A 16,669-nucleotide genomic window follows, 5' to 3' on the forward strand; every position below is an offset into this window, starting at 1 on the left:
CCACAACTTTACAAACAGGATACAAAAACAAACAAAAGGGGGGAACACACACACACACACACACACACACACACACACACACACACGCACACACGTCTCCAGGCTGAACTACATTCAAATTACTAGGGTATGCTGTTAATTACTAATCGTAAGGTGCAGGGATGTCTTTAGAAATCCAGAATTGAAGAATAGTCTTTCTTGAAATATATAAGAGTTTTCCAATCGATTTAGCGTTGTGGTTGTTCCTTGCACACTTTAGCTGCCAAAATACACCGAAGAGGTGAAAGCTCCCCGTCTTATCCAAACCCTCATCCTTCAGCTCTCCAAAATGTTTGTATCTTTGTACATTTCCAAAACATATGTGCATATGTTAATCTGGACTTATCCATATGGCAGCCAGAAGTGAAAAATGATTTTTAAGTTTGAAACATTTCTTAATCTTAATCCATGTATTCAATGTGTTCAGATTCACCCGTCCATATACTGTATTTTCTTTTTGAGCACACTTATCTTTCCCAACCAGGAAACAGGTAGAGTTCCCCACCTATGCAAGTCTTCATTAATGCGCATTATGACTTTGGCGTAATTCTATGTCTGCAGTATGTCTACATGTTTTCTGTTTGTGATGAAAGTGAGATGAAGGACAAACAAAAAAAGGAAAAAATCAAAATAATATAAAAACAATTGAGCATCCTGTTTTTGTAAAAGTTTGATGCAATATGATTGCCAGCCTTCACAGAATCTCACACCAGGCCTACCCGTGATCCTTTATTGTTGTAAATTTCAATGTTTTACTCTAAATGTCTTGTTAAGTACCGCAGGCGAGATTCACCTTTGTCAAGTTACTTTCTTGCTATCTTCTTTGAAGAAGAAGTAAGAGAAGTAAAGAATGGTGTGACCGCTGTATATGGGGGAAAAAAAAGAAAGAAAGAAGACATTTTCCTCTGCACCTCCTTCTGTAAAGTCAACCAGCATCGACCAATGGGAAATCAATGCACTGACTGCTGCTGTGAGTGTCAATGAAATGTTCGGTGGTGCAATCCAAAAAACGCACCCACGTGGCTCCACACACAGTCTCAGACAAACAGAAGCAAATGAGGACATGCGGTGGCAAGCACACCTTAGCTCACACAAGCGCAGACAAAAACATACACAACAACAATTAAATAAGAAACACATCAACAGGGTGCCTTTTGGGTAGATTACCTCATTGCCAGGGATTTTTCTCTGACCCATGAGATTCTTTAAATGTTTCCATATTAAGAGAAAAGCCACCAGAACCCAATTTTAATCCAGAGATGAAAAAAAACAGACATGGAAAAATTTTTCGGGAAAAAGTGTCGCCTGTTTCACTTGACTTTGTAGGGATTTCTTTACTGTCACACCAGGGTAAACAGAAGATGCAGCTCTGTACTGTAACGCTTTAACTGAAATGACTCATATTTCTGAATACCATCTGGGTGTTCTTAACATAACCCCCACCATCTGTGTCAGCACACAAGTCCCTAAGAAATTCGACTTACAGAGGCAAATATGACTGAGTTAACATTTAGCTTCAAAACACTTTTGCATTGAAGAGAACACAGGTAAACAGCAGAGCAAGGGATGAATAAGTAGGGGAGAAGAAAAATCAGGTTGTTAATACAGTGAGTAAGAAGACATTACAGTAATTGGTTACCACTTTCACAGAGTAAAAGGATTGTAACACACTACTATTTTGCTTAAAAGTAATAGTTTGCCATTTTGGAAGAGTTAGATGAAAAAAATCGATACCACATTCATATTGGTCCATTTAATGTAAGGCTACAGCCTGCACCCGATAAGCTTGGCACAAACACTGGAAACTAAATTGAAATGAAAAATTAACATCATATGCTGGACTAGTTGTGAGAACGGTGTTCATCTTCTCATTTAACTCTCCGCCAGAAAGTGAATAAGCGTACTTTAAAAAAACTCCAACAGTATTCCTTTAAGAGCAGCATAAGAAAGTACACTGTCCATACAGGATCCAAAATATGTATTATAATCCCAAACTCCTGATTTTGTTTTCTCAAAAAAGGACCATTAACCTTATAGATGGCGCTAAGATAGACATCACTTTAAAAAAAATAAAAAAAAAAGAATTACAAGACATGAGCAATGCCTTTTCTTCAGAAAAGAGCTCTAGGCTGTGGAGGAATAATTTTACTGGTCTCATACATTATCCAACATTCAAGATATTGTCACCTCCATTGTGAATAAATAGCCTGAAAGCAGCCCAATAAGATAAGTAAAGATTATGCTAAAGATAAGCCAGGGTCACTGTCTGTGGTGCATTTGCCTCTCCGATTGTCTTTCAGGCTGCTACATTCTGAAGTCTCATTTTTCCCCCCATGCTGTTCCATTCTTAATTTAGCATCCACTGCGCCCAGGCAGATTACAATGGCCTGCAACGGGCCAAGGTGCACTCTGGTGCTCTGCTTTACAAGCAGGAAGTGGAAAAGGGACAGAGTGGTAAATCAAGATACATCCCTGGGTTGATAGATGCTGAATGGAACTGATAGAGAACATGGAGCAAGGTCGGCATCCATTAACCATGCCTCAAAGTCACAGACGGATAACTCCACAACAGAAGGGTCAGCCTGTGCTGTTGCTGCTAACACCTCTGTCTCACACTGGATGAGTTCACGGTGTCTGGCAGCATACATGAAAACACACACATGCACAGAAGCATGTAGACACGCAACAAACACGTTTGTGCATCAGACATCGGCTGGCCTAGCTCCCTGTATTGATGCCATATATTTGAGCTACTTGCGTTCCTGCGAAAAGCAATTCTGAAAATGCTGCAATATATTGTCAAGAAGACCTTCTTTAAAACGCAGTGGCCAAACAAAGAATCAAAATTGAAAAGCTCAATTTATTTTCATCACATTAAATAATTATACCAGTGACATGAGAAGGAGAAAAAAAAGAAACTGTGAAAAACAACATGGTGTAAAATGAAAAGCTCTTCCCATCTGCCCAACAGGAGTGGAGGTCCTACAACAACAAAACAATGGATGGTCTAACAGTCTCTTAGCTTTAGAAGCCAGATCTGGCCTCTTTCACTGCCGGCAGTCCTCCAGGATCCCAAACGTGTGTGGCAATGACGGCGCCAATGTCATGCTGTCACCTGAGCTGAGCCATTATTACACAGGCATTCTTAATAGCCCTATAGATTAAAGTCCAGAGGAACAAGACACCAACAGATTAAAAAAAGAAAGATAGGAAAGAGGATGATGAATAGCCTCAGATTGCCAGGCAATCATGCATAAATTACTAGGATGTGCTTAGGTATAATAACCAGCGCTGTTTTAAGTGATCGCTCACTCTCGGGGAGCTGTTGTGTAAGGAGTGGGTGGAGATGTACGGGGAAAGAGAAGGGTGGCGGGTGAAGAAAGGAGCGGGTCGCGGCTGTCTACTCAATCACATCACCGTCAAGGGTATCGCCCTGACACTGTCTCCACTCTGTGCCCCAAGCATCCACACAAATCTCCTGATAGACAGACGCAGCAGTCAAACAGCACCCTCATCCCCCCGACCAGGGCCCACAAGGTTCCCTGGGCATGTCTCTGTGGCCCCACAGGCTGCCGCTGGGAGCCCCGGCAACAACTGATTATTCAGGATACGGGCCAACAAGGATTTGCCGTGCGGATCTCAAAACAACATGTTCTGGTTGTGAATACGTCATGAAGCAGGGGGAACAGGCTGTTTTGTGCTTCTTTCGCTCTGGATGTGCTGCACTTTCAGTCACTGAGCAGATTGAGGAGGAGCACCTTCAGGAAGGTGCACAGGAACCAAACTCTGGCCACATCTGGGTCCACATAGCACAGGCTTATATTGCAAAGATCAGTATATAGAAGTTTCACAGTAACATACAGTGAAATACAGCTGCTTCACCATCATCAGACCTCTCCCCCCGTTAATTAAAGGCCCAAAAGACTTAGTGGCACAATATTAAAGAAATACACCAAGTTTTTGCGTGATGAGCCTGATGTGTGCTGAGAAAACAGTGACCAAAATCTTCCACTCGTCCCTGGTTAATTGTGCATTTTAAAGCTCCAGAACAGTAGTATGTTGACTGATAGGGCACTTATATGATCCAAACTAGGAGGACTAAATATTAGAAAATAAAAAGTGGCAATGCCTTTATTAAGTGGCCAGTAGAGTTTTAAAAAAATAGATTATCATTAACTCAATAGTGGATGTAATCGAGTTTGTTTTTGTGGGCCGCCACATACTTTTGAGATTTTCAGATCTGCATCATCTTATATAACAGTCATTGTGAAACAGGGAAAGCAGACATTATTATTTTGTGTATGTTATAATAATTACAAAATATTATTCTAAATATTATACACAAAGCTTTGAGACTTAGTGGCATATCATAACCATTTCCTTATCATTTAGCTGTTTTGCAAAGTTTTTTTTTTTAATGCCTGTGGGCTGTTATCAGTTAACATAATGCATGCTGAAGTGCCAGCATGGGGCACCAGAACAAAAATCTACATAATACACATGGGTGATTTTGGTATGTGTACTTATCCCTTGAAGGGTCAGCTGATCAGCAGCACAGTGTCCCCAAAAATGACATTTAGGGGACACATGAAGGATAAACATTTTTGTGTATCACTTTTCTCTCCCGTTCTATAATGTGCACCCAGCCACATCAGTACTACTGTCTGTGCCATCTGCAACAACTCAAACAGCCAGTGAGCCTGGCAGGAGTTCAAGCTAGCCACAGTTGACTCTCCACCGCAGGGGCCCTCACAGGGACCATCTTTCACACTGGTACAGCACTTCTGGGCCCAGGCATTTGCCTCCCTTCACCACATCCCTCTTCATCAGCAATACTTGGTGTGCTCCTCACTTAAAACATGACACCGCAGTCCCTCCTCTTCCAAATCCCCATATCTCTCTCTGATTGCTTATGGTCCAAGTGGTGTAGTAATGCTAGCACAGCAGGGAGCTGGGGAGCAAAACAAACTTGGGCCACTTAACTCAATTGTATTCACAATGGCAAATTAGGCAGAAATGCAAAAGTGGTTGCCAACCACCCACCCAATCAAGCATATGCACACACACACACACACACACACACACACACACACACACACACACACACACACACACACCAGGAGAGCATGTTTCTCCTCTGTGACTCATTATATACCTGATAATAAGCAGAAAATGTGGGTGAATGGGCAAAATTGTTAAAGGATACACTGGTTAATATCTATCTGGTACTTTGTCTCCATCGTACTCTTATACCCCACAGTCCAGAGAGAGAGAGGAGGATTAATAGTCTCACTTTTCCTCCCATTAATCCATAAAGACGCTATAGAGCAACTCTTTCCTCTGTGTTTTTCTTTCCCTCTTTTACATCCCCAATGACCTCAAGTTCAAAGCAAAAAATACAGAGCAGGGTTTGTGGTTGTACCGATGAGGGCTCTCTCCAGCAGTATCTGAAGGAAATGAGACGGCACAGTTTGAAGTCTGTCAACCCTTGTCTCTAAATAGCAGGTGGCAAAGAAACAGAGAGAACAACAGAGTAGTTGGGAAAGAGACAGAGGGTCATTATGCCGGGGCCTCGGGGAAGAGTCAGGGAGATGGGGACTCAGAGTGCCCAAATAAAAACATTCACTCAGCTCCTTCAAAGGCCACATGCATGTACACACAAAACACACACTCGAGAAGATATAGAGAGCTCATGTGGCACTGCCATGCTCGGTGCATGTGAGCTTAAACTTCAGCCCGAGGTTCATTTTAGCTTAGCCACATAGCTTAAGTCAGTTATCCAAGGTTTACTCCTCTGGACTGAGCTCCGACCAAAGGCACACCACCACACTCTGGTGTGTGGAACAGATGCCACTAACCGAGGAGCCAGCTGCCAAACTCATGGATGGCTAAAGTGCTGTGGTGTACCATCCAAGCTTGGCACCTCATACATGCAGGACTGCCATCGCTGGTCTCTGCAACATCACAAATATGCCAGGCATGCACACAAAGCATGCAACATGAAGAGGCAGCTGGCCTGAGAGGTTTGAGCTCGACTCCAGGGTATGAGCAGTCAGTAGCTAACATTCTCACGTACCACGAGCATGCAGTGCACCAAAGTACACACTCAGTGACCCATAGAGACGCACACAGAGGACAAGCTGCATCTATGTCTGTTGTAAGTGGCAGTTCGCTGCTGTACCATTAACCTTGGAGAAAGGAACTAATAAAAGTGGAATTTTGTACCCTTTCCTTTTCTCTATTTAATTTGTCCTATAAATGAATTTCCCTAAGGTCCTGTGTCTGAGTCGACCTAAGAGTAATGCAGGAATAACACAAGATTTTCACTGGTATTGTGTGTAACATTCGCAGGCGTAGATTCTAGACACTGGGTGGAAAAACAAGGAATAAAGAAGCAGGTTACAGCAGAAACAACAAAAAAAAAAAAAAAAAAATCATGCCTGCCAGTAAACAATGGTTTGGAAACACATAAAACAAAACTTTCATGGAGAAGCGGTTCTGAGAACAAAACCAAGGAGATGAGGGCTCTATCTAGCATCATCCTGACCCCATGTGCTGACCTTTGCACCTGAAATGCACTGCAAGTTTAAGTGTTTAACTCACTGAATTTTATTTGAGTATTTTAGAAAAAATACATTTATTTTCCAGTGCGGGGCATGACCGGCCAGCCGCATCACAGCAATGCAACACAAAAAAAAAAATAGGATGTGGTTCCAGCCACAAGCAGCAATGCAGGTCAAAGCGGCTGATCTTCACAAGGCAAAGCTACATGTCAACCACATTCTGCCTTACACTTTCTTCTCTCTTTATTTCAACAAGAACGCAAGACAATTGGTGTATAGAAAAAGGGGCCAACATACCTAACGAAGGAGAGAGACTGAGACCCCTCCTTTTGCACTGATTATTAACTTGGTCCGAATTAGCTAAGTCAATAAAAGCATGGAACGCATAAAGCCCTTCCTCAGCCAAAATAAGAAGTAATAAAGGCAGCGAGAGAGAAGACAGTTATTTGAGAGAAGGGCAACAAGAAGAGCAAAGGGCAGAGAAGAGGGACTCCTGCTTCTAAAGGGTGAGCTTGTTAGTAAAAGAACATGCCATAAAATCAAGCACCGACCACACGCTCAAACATACCCCCACATACAGGCACAAATGGATATGTTAACACATACACATATTCATGTGACAGGCAAATGTGTCCCTGAGTATTCTTGAAGACTGTGTTGCTGCGGCATCAATACAACTGCAGCGGTTAACGTGCCAGACTTCGCCATTTTGCCTCCCATCTATTCTGCACGCTAACCAATAGACCAAACCATGCACTTGCTGGATGGAAGAATGGGAAGGGGGGAAGGAAAGAAAAACAAAAGCGATTGATATAAATGATCTGCCGGCCGAGAGAGGCCCCCAGGCAGGGGCGAGCGAAGGTCCGCTCGATAGCAATTGATCGTGGGAGGCCCAGGCATTTGTCTTAATTCTGACTAATTAGGGCACCGGCTGACGAGGAGAGGGTCAGAGGGACACGTTGCCGGTGTGTATGTGTGTCTGTGCATCAACGGGACCTCCCAGATTACAAAACCAACCCCCCATGTTTACAAAGCGTGGAACAAGTGGAGGATTAAGGAAATCAGTTTAGGAAACAACAACCGTCACCACATTAGTGTTGCTGCCAAAATAATTCCCCTGTCTGTTCAGTGGGTTGCCTGACAGGCAAGATGGGAGTAAATCCTTCTCTCACTTTTTTTTTTTTTTATCTTGTTTGTGTGAGAACTGCTGATTATCCTCTGCCAGCACAAGTCTGGCCTTTGGTAGCCAAGAGGCAGCAGAAGAGAGATGCTTTTCTTGCCTCACGCATTCCACAGATAGACATCAAAGCCTTTTAATTGGCAGGAAAGACGAGTTAGGCTTGATCACTGGAACAAATGGGAAAAAAGAATAATTTACGTGCATGGTCCCCAGTGTGAAAAAAGATGGGGTGTGTATGCTCTTGGTGCAAGGGGGAGAGAGACAAGACGGTGGGCGCTTGAGGCAAATTGCTTCAGTGTGTAATTCTACACAAAAGTAGTAGATAGTAGTGGGATCCTGACGACGGGAGATGTGGGCTGGGAGTTTACAGGTAAAGCTCCTTTTGAAAGAGCGCAGCATCTGGGAGCAGACATTGAGCAGACGCTGAGTTACTGAGAGCCCAGCTTAGACTGTGATTTCTATCTGTCACTCCCTGAGGATGTTAGCAGTGTGAAGTGGAAGGTGGCAGGAGGGAGGTATCGCTACGAACAAGGGGCAGCAGCAGGGACAATTCCACCCGACTGGAGATCACAATCGGTCGACAGAAACACACACACACACACACACACACATTCGTGTCAAGGTGCACGAGTCGGGCCTAACACAGAACTGACCGCACAGACAAAAGTGACAAAATATCAGTAAGTAAAAGTGACAGACAGGTGGCATATCTGTATCAGACAAGATCCCATTGTGGCGGAGAGACAAAAAAGCTCAGACAGGCCGGGCTGACCTGCGCCCTTTGTCACTCACTCTGATAGGCCAGGAAAGACTGACAGATATACTTGAATATCAGCTCCTCGCTCTTCTTCTTTGACACATAAACTTCCCTGCCCTTTCCACCTCCGGCACCCAGTTCCCTGGCAGCTATTCATATCCCAGGCCGCCTCGCTCGCGCCACCGGCCCCCGCGGGCACTGCTCTATCAGGAGTTTACGAATAGAAGCACACAAACTGACGGTGGGTTTATGGATATCCTCACCCAGACTATAAATACCTCATTGGCTCCAGACGCAGTGTCGTTCTACTCACATCAAATTAACCAATCAGGGTGGACATGTCCCCTGAATTCTCTGCTCATCAGCTCAAGTGTGATGTCCTAATGACTTCCTGGCCGTCGATACCGGTCCACATAACAGTGGGCCCCGGGGAGGACAATTAGGGAGAGCAGGAGATGTTTTCCTTGATAAATGTTGTCACTGCTGGTATTGGTACTAATAAGCCCTAATTTGCCGTCGTAGCCTCTGATGACACCCGTCGTAACAGCACAACTGTAGACAGATGGGTGAGCCCTGCAAGGCTTTACATTAAAGTGACACAAATGCTTTCATTAATTTAGAAAGGTGGGCTCGACAAATATGTATCCGGTGTTGATGAGATTAGGCCTGTGTGACACTCTGGAAGTTCACCAAATGTGCCGTAGAGTGCTCCAGAAGAGAGAGAGGAAGACAAATTGTGTGTTTATTTTATGTGTTCTGAGAGTTTGCAGGCAATTTCCGCCACATAGCGTGCTATAGAAGAGAGAGAAAGACAACTTTCCACTTCCACCACAAATTTTTATCGTCACTATAACTATATTGTGGCTGGGGGTTAATTTTCTTTGACTTGAGCTTGCAACAGTGGTTTGGAACTCAACTATTTTACATGGCTAAGGGCGGTGGGTGGAAATATTTGCAAGCTGTATTCTGATTTGACCATACTTTACAGATATATTAGAAGAAACAAAACTGCAAGTTCTCACAAACAATGCCAGAAAAAGGTTGAATTTAGTTGATTCTTGTAAACCCAAGACTCCGAATTATTGCAGAGACTGATTATTAGATGATCTGTTATTTTTTGATTAATAAATGAATCATTTAGTCTATAACAGAATACCCAAAGTAACAACAAATGCCCATCCCGAGGTTATCAACAACGAAAATAGTCAAAAAACAAGGACATTCAATTTACAAGGATATGACGATGAAAGCCAGAGCATAAAGAGTTCTAATATGTGGCACTTTCACTTGATAAATGACTCAAATGATTATTCTCCTATCAAAACTGTCACAGGTACATTTTTCTGCTGATCAAATTACTGATTATCAGATAATCATTTCTGCACTGCTTGATGGCTACTGATGGTGGGAGAAAAAAAATCAACTGATGGATTTCCTATTCAACATTCATGCGTGCGTTAAGTCTGGTGCCAAAAAAAAATAACAACCCCTCTTTCTTATTGGCTCTGAGCAAAGAGACCATATAAAGACTAAGAGGCCAGAGAGACAGATCATCATGAAGACACAGTGAGAACACAGGTGGCGTGAGACTGCAGCGTGCCGTCTGATGTGTGGGTGAGTGACGGCTACCGGTAGATCGGGGTGGACTTAGCCCATCAGCAGATGCCACACCAGCGCCAGTCTGCAGCTCCAACAACTGAGCATAATCCTCATCGGACCAGTATCCCTCTCTCTCCGACTTTTTGCTTTCCCCTCTGTGTCACAGGGCTCAAAACTGCGGCCAAAACAGTCACATATGCGACCATGTTTTTTTCGAGAGTGTCCGAGTAAAAAATTAACGTGGTCGCATTCGTGCGAGTACATGATGATCATTAGGGTGTTTAGGTACCCCCTCCGGGACGGGTACTTTGCTGGCCATTGCCGTTGATAGTAGCAGTTTTTCTTCTTCGGTGGCTCAGTCAGTCTCTCCCTACCTGCACTCTCCCTGCCTGCGCTTTCATCGTGTTTCATCATCAGTGCACGTGCGTAAAATAATCCATTTAACTGTTACCCGTGTTCCGAAGATGAAGCAGTCTAAAGCTGATTATTTAAAAAAAAAAACAAAATTAGGAGAGAGAGTAGGAGGCTGGCGGAGAGGGAGAGCCAACAAGCGGTCCCAACTCAGACACAACTGATGATAAGAGTGCAGGCTGCAGGGAAGCGCTGTCAAAATCAGCCAAATTGAAGTTTGATATTCCCTCTAAAAAAAAAAAAAAAAAAAAACCATAGGTTCACACCATTCGAATATCTATTTTTTGCGTGTTATGTCGATGAGAGGGCAAACCACTGTATCCATCCATCCATCCATTAGCCATACCACTTATCCTTTGAGGTCTCGCAAGGGGGGCCGGAGCCCATGCCAGCTGACACTGGGTGAGAGGCCAGTGTCTCACAGGGCCGACATACAGAGAGAAACAACCAGCCATGCTCTCATTCACACCTAGGGCCAATTTAGTGTAGTACCCGGAGGAAAACCACACTGGCAAAGGGAGAACATGCAAACGCCACACAGGAAAAAAAAAAAAAAAAAACCCAACACAGAAAATTTGCTCGTTTCAGCTTGACCTACGTTTCATTTCCAATCAATGAAAGTGACGTCCGTCCGTCATTCAGTGCAGCGACCCAGAACCACTCAAGAACTTGTGAGGCAGACACCCGCAGCAGTGCCTTTTTTTCCCCCCATAATCGAATTACACAATCAAATTTTTTTTTTTTTTTTTTTTTTTTTCAATTAAACTATCTAATTGAATTTAGAATATTCGTTGCCCGCCCTGTGGCAGGGAGAGACAAGACTGAACCAGTGAAGAAGAAACAGTAACACTCTCAACCTCAGTGGCTAACGCAGTACCCATGATTGCGGTACGATGAGAATGCTACGCTGTGTGTGTGTGTATTGAAGGCAACGTGGCCCGTCCATTGTAGGCAACTCTACATTTGTTAATGAGTCACAGTTTAAGCTTGAAACTTTGAAGTCTCACAACGACAGTGACACAAAACCCGCAGGGACAGAGGCATCGCTTGAAACACTGAAGCCCTCCCCACTTTTTTTTGCAGTTAGATGACAGTAATCTTCCAACAGAAGAGAATGACAAAAAAAAAAAAAAAAAAAAAAAAAAAAGGCTGCACCCAGATAACGTGCAGGTGTGACCAACTGAGAAAGTCGATAGCACCAGTGTTACCACCCTACCACAACAGTAATGAAGGATGTGTGCTGCTGTCAGTGTGGCAATGTGGTGTCACCATAAACTGTCATGTGCTGATTCACTGGAGTCAATATTTACCCTGATTTGAGTAGCTTTGTTAGGCCGTCGTCTGACAGCAATTCATTTGATTACGGTCTTATTCAAATGTGGCATATGCGGGGAGGAAATCCTTGGGAATTTGCTTGGATTGGCAGTCTATTTGAGGAAATATTGCTCGCATGTAAAACGCCTATGGTACTGTCAAATATCACCCTGAAACTGTTTTGTAAAGGAGAAGGGGAAAAATTGCATTCAGCTATCAACAGCAAAATAACAATTCATTTTAAAATGAGGTGACTCGTGTCACAGCGGATAATAAGTGATGACTGCAGGGGTTGTGCCGCTTTCGGTGAGCACACAACTCAGTCAGCGTTTCGTGCATTCATTTCCCAGAGACCCTTAAAAGTGGCCTTAAGTAAAGCTAAATCTACAGTATCCATTTCCTTTTTCATATCATCTCTCTGAGAACCCCCCAAAATCATCCCTTTATGCCCCATACAAGCCAGGTCTTCAATTTAATTCCCCATCTGTGGCCAGCTTGAAATATTATCCAAGAAATGAGATCCGTGACCCTGAATACAGAGTGTGAAGCAGCACTGGGAGCAGGATGGAGACATGGCCTGATTCTGTGGCTAAGAGGCACGCCATAGTGGGGGAGAAGGCCTGGATCCCCTCCCCAAGTGGCACGGCTAAATATTTGCCCTCCTCCACTTGGCTGTCTAGACACATCCACTCAGTCCCCTTCCCATCACTCCTCTGTTCTGCTCAGAAGCGGCAAGAGCTGGCACGGCATTCCAGGCAGGGCGCCAAACCAACCACAGAAAAGTTTCTCCTCACTGCCATAGGTCACGGAAGTTCACCAACCTGAAAAGAATGGGCTTCGCATTTTTAAAACCTCTGGGCCACCATTTGTGGAGTCACACGCACACCGAGGGAGGGACGGGAGGAAAAAAAAAAACCACTGTCAAATGGTCTTTGTGCTTTTCAATGATTTGGAGAAAGGAACCCTCAGAACTCGACGAGCGGTCTCTCCAGACTTCTCTGAGTTAGTGTTCCATATTCATTACCTTTTTTCCACACTCACATGGAGGGGTTTTAATTGCCTACAATTCATGCTGAAAAGCTAGAGGAGTGCAGTGAAAGCGTCATGCCTCCTGAGAGGGAGATGTGGGAAGTCCACCACCAGCACACTCAACCTGATAGACGCATAATAAGAGTTCTCATTACACATAACCAGATTATTCCCTCGGCCATCAGCTCAAGCTAATTTTTCCCCTCCAAAGACACTTGCAGTCGCTGGGCTCCGGCAAACTTGTGAACCAGACCGCATCACTGCTATCTAGCCGCTAAAATTAAAATCCGAGCAGCCCTGCACAGATCATTAAACAAGTCAAACAAAATTTTATGCCTGGTCTCCACTTTATCCATCAGAGGTGTGGACTCGAGACAGACTTGAGTCACTAATCTGTTAACTTTAGAATGCACTAGACAAATCAACGATGAGGCACATTTTTGCTTTGACTTCAACGCCACTGACTCATATCTTTACTTGGGCTCAAACTTTTCAGCTGAAGTGACTTGACACCATCCGTGAACCAAAAGATTTTTTTATTTTTTTTAAATACAACTGACAATTATGTAGCTGTAGCTGTTGAGCGGCAACAAACAAATTCTGTGTAATGAACGACACTGTCTTTAGGTGAAACCAAGTTTGAAACACACGTGTGGACAGACACTAGAGAAGTAGTGTTAGACGCTCCAGTGGATGCAACACTTTTTTCCTCTGCGAAAACGTAACTCCTCATAGTGCACAATGTAGATGAATGCAAGCTGTTGTTGTCCACTAAGAACTTTTAACATCCAGAGTTAAATGAGAAGATTGACTCCACTCTCATGTCTGTATGGTAAATGTGAAGCAACAGCCAGCAGCTGGCTGGCTTAGCTTAGCACAAAAACTGGAAACAGGGGAAACATCTAGCCTGGCTGTCTCCAACAGTAACAAAATCCACCTACCAGCACCTCTTTAGTTCAATAGTTATTACGTTATATCTTGTTTGTTTACTTTATACAAAAACTGAGGTCTAAAAAGACCATTTGCTCATGTACCAGACTATTTCTCGGCTGTCAGCGGTAACTTTGTGGAGTCTCGGCTGGTTGCCTAGCAACTACCCCCAGCCCAGAAAGAAATACTCCAGGACATAAACCTCTGTAAAAATGCAAACTACAGTCTTTACACTTTGTATGAATTTAACAAATGAGATTTAAATGTGCTAATTAGTGAGCTTTAGGGTGCTGGTAGGCAGATTTTTGGACAGAGCCAGGAAAGCTGATTCTCCCCGTTTCCAGTCTTTGTGCTGTGCTAGCCTAGTGCTAGGTGCTCACCACAAAGTGAATGACTAGATTTCCCATAATGTCCAACTTTTGCTTTAAGCTATAGGGGCTTAGTTCTGATACTACAAAGGTCAAATGGCTTTAAGCTAACTGCTAAGTAACTTTTCTAACGTGAATTGACTGGGCCCTTCACACAATAATTGTAGTGAAGTGGCTTTCTTGGCGACCACGATTTGATGATCTTTAATTTTTGTCTTGCAGAATAAATAAGCAATCAGCATTATTTAATAATAGCAACATGAAACTGGTGGATGGACGGCAGTCGTCCGACATTTCATCTTTTCTTAAGAGTGTGCGTGCGCGCGCGCGCGTGTGTGTGTGTGTGTGTGTGTGTGTGTGTTGAGAGAAAGGAAAGGAATAAATACAGAAGAACAGAAGTATGATTCCTTAAGAATTATCAATAACAAATGCAGCATAAGATATTAAAATCATCAGAATTGTTATGTTCTGTTGTACTTAGTGTTGACAAACAATTTAAGCAGCACCAGTGACTCGTCCCTCGTATGGTGTCCACCCACCCGACATGTCTCTCAGGTCAGATCACTGACATCATCCACTGTACACTCTGAAATTATGAAAATTAATCAGAGACTTTAATAGCACTAAGCTCTAATAAATGAAATATTACATTCCTGTAAGACTGCTATTAATTTGATTTCACTCATAATTATCTCCAATGTAACAGGGTTAACTGGGAGGTCGTAAGTGGGAATCCAGGTCTCTGCGCTACCACATTCCAAAGAAATCTCCTACAGTTGGTTTAACTGGTTTATTCAATAGAATTAGCAGCATTTTAAACTTCCAGCTTTGCTGCAAGTTGAGTTACCATGTGATGAGGAAGCAAACTGCTAGAAACATGCCTGTTACACATGCTGTTTTTCATTGCTCTGCACCGCCTGGTTGTTCTGGGCTCTGGTTATATTCTGTCACATTAACGCTGGGATAGAGGATATGTTGACAGAGAGAGGACATTGCACATTGAGACTGTAGGGCTTTTCTAAGGCTGGTGGTACTGGGACATGAAGACAAGTGTGTATTTGTGTGTGTGTGTGTGTGTGTGTGTGTGTGTGTGTATGCGTGTATAGAAGTAGAGGGTTGCCTGTGGAGCGGAGCATGTGGATGCCCACCCACTCAGCCGCCTCGTGGCCCTCGTCATTTCGCATCAATCCACAGCCCCTCAATATAAATAGGACAGGCGTCCTAAAGCTACGCAATACTAAGAGAGGCAATGGCTTTATGCATCGACCCTGGGCCCCTAAGCCTGAGATATGACTATGCCAGCATGTTGTAATGACAGTTTCCTTCTCACTTGCACACCACTCTGTTAACAGGGTCACTTTTGTCATGGTTTTCCAATGTGGAACTCAATTAATGGTCAAAATTAATACATAATATGCAGCTGGGACACGCACTCTGTTGGTCTTGGTCCAACTTGAAGCATCAGGAAAACGCCATTAGCACAAAAGCGCAAACGTAAGACGTACTGAGCATGGTTCGCCAACATATCAGTCTGGTTTCACAACTGTTTAAGGGTGTTTGATGAAAGTTAGTTTGAATTTTGCCTGTAGAAAGTGAGCCAGATATCTGAGCAAATGTATCTGGGCTGTAATGAATTGAAGGTGGTGCACTAAAATAGGGAGTACAGTTCCACACGGTAGGTTCCCTGTGGCGTCACAGAAGCTTCACACTTCATTACTGCAAGGCCAGCGATGTGTGAAGCCATTATGTGGGAGCAGTTGGAAGGGGTGTGTGTGCGTGTGTGTGTGTGTGTGTGTGTGTTGGGGGTACAACTAGGGGGTGCGGGCTATGTGTGTAGGGGGGGGTGTAACAATAAAACCCCTTGCACAAAGTGCTTTCTGGAAGCAGGATCAAGCTAATCACATGGAAACATTTTAATATAGTCAAACAGCTGGGAGGTGTTGTCTGTTGTCCCAGTGTCAAATGAGAGGACGAACAAACAGCTTGCAGGGCATTTTCTTGCTCTACCGCTCTGCTTACAACTATACTTTTACAAACTGAGTCTGATGCACATGCATGGAGCAATTTGCAATGAGTTGCATAATAAATAAGCTCAAATCTATCGTCATGCAACTAAATCCAAGACTCAGCCGTATCCTCTGTCTCTACCGTGAGAGAGGTGCAAACAAATCTGTGTCCTCTACTTCCACCCAGTGGCCAAAAGCAGAATGTCACACTTGTTTATGCTGTTCTTGACAGAGACACATCTGTATATCCCAGACCCAGGTAATGCAAAAGTTAGTGGTCAATGCTAAAAATCAATGTGACCTTAAGCGACTTATCATACTTATGTCTCAGCTATTCCTTACGCTCAACCTCAGCGCCAGTGAGGCACTGCAACAAACTACTCGAAGGTTTACAATCATACAAGCCAATCGTCGAAAGAAGTCTTCCTCAGTGGAAACAAACTGTTTTTCAGTATTCTGGTATGCTGTGATAA

General features: G+C 43.6%; 1 long non-coding RNA gene across 1 annotated transcript in view; it reads right to left on the minus strand.

Moving 5' to 3' along the window:
- LOC120788092 overlaps positions 1–16,669 on the minus strand; it is a 53,093-nt gene that overhangs the window by 35,085 nt on the left and 1,339 nt on the right. The window lies entirely within an intron of this gene.

Source organism: Xiphias gladius, chromosome 3 (genome assembly GCF_016859285.1).
Source record: "Xiphias gladius isolate SHS-SW01 ecotype Sanya breed wild chromosome 3, ASM1685928v1, whole genome shotgun sequence".
Classification (NCBI taxonomy): domain Eukaryota; kingdom Metazoa; phylum Chordata; class Actinopteri; order Istiophoriformes; family Xiphiidae; genus Xiphias; species Xiphias gladius.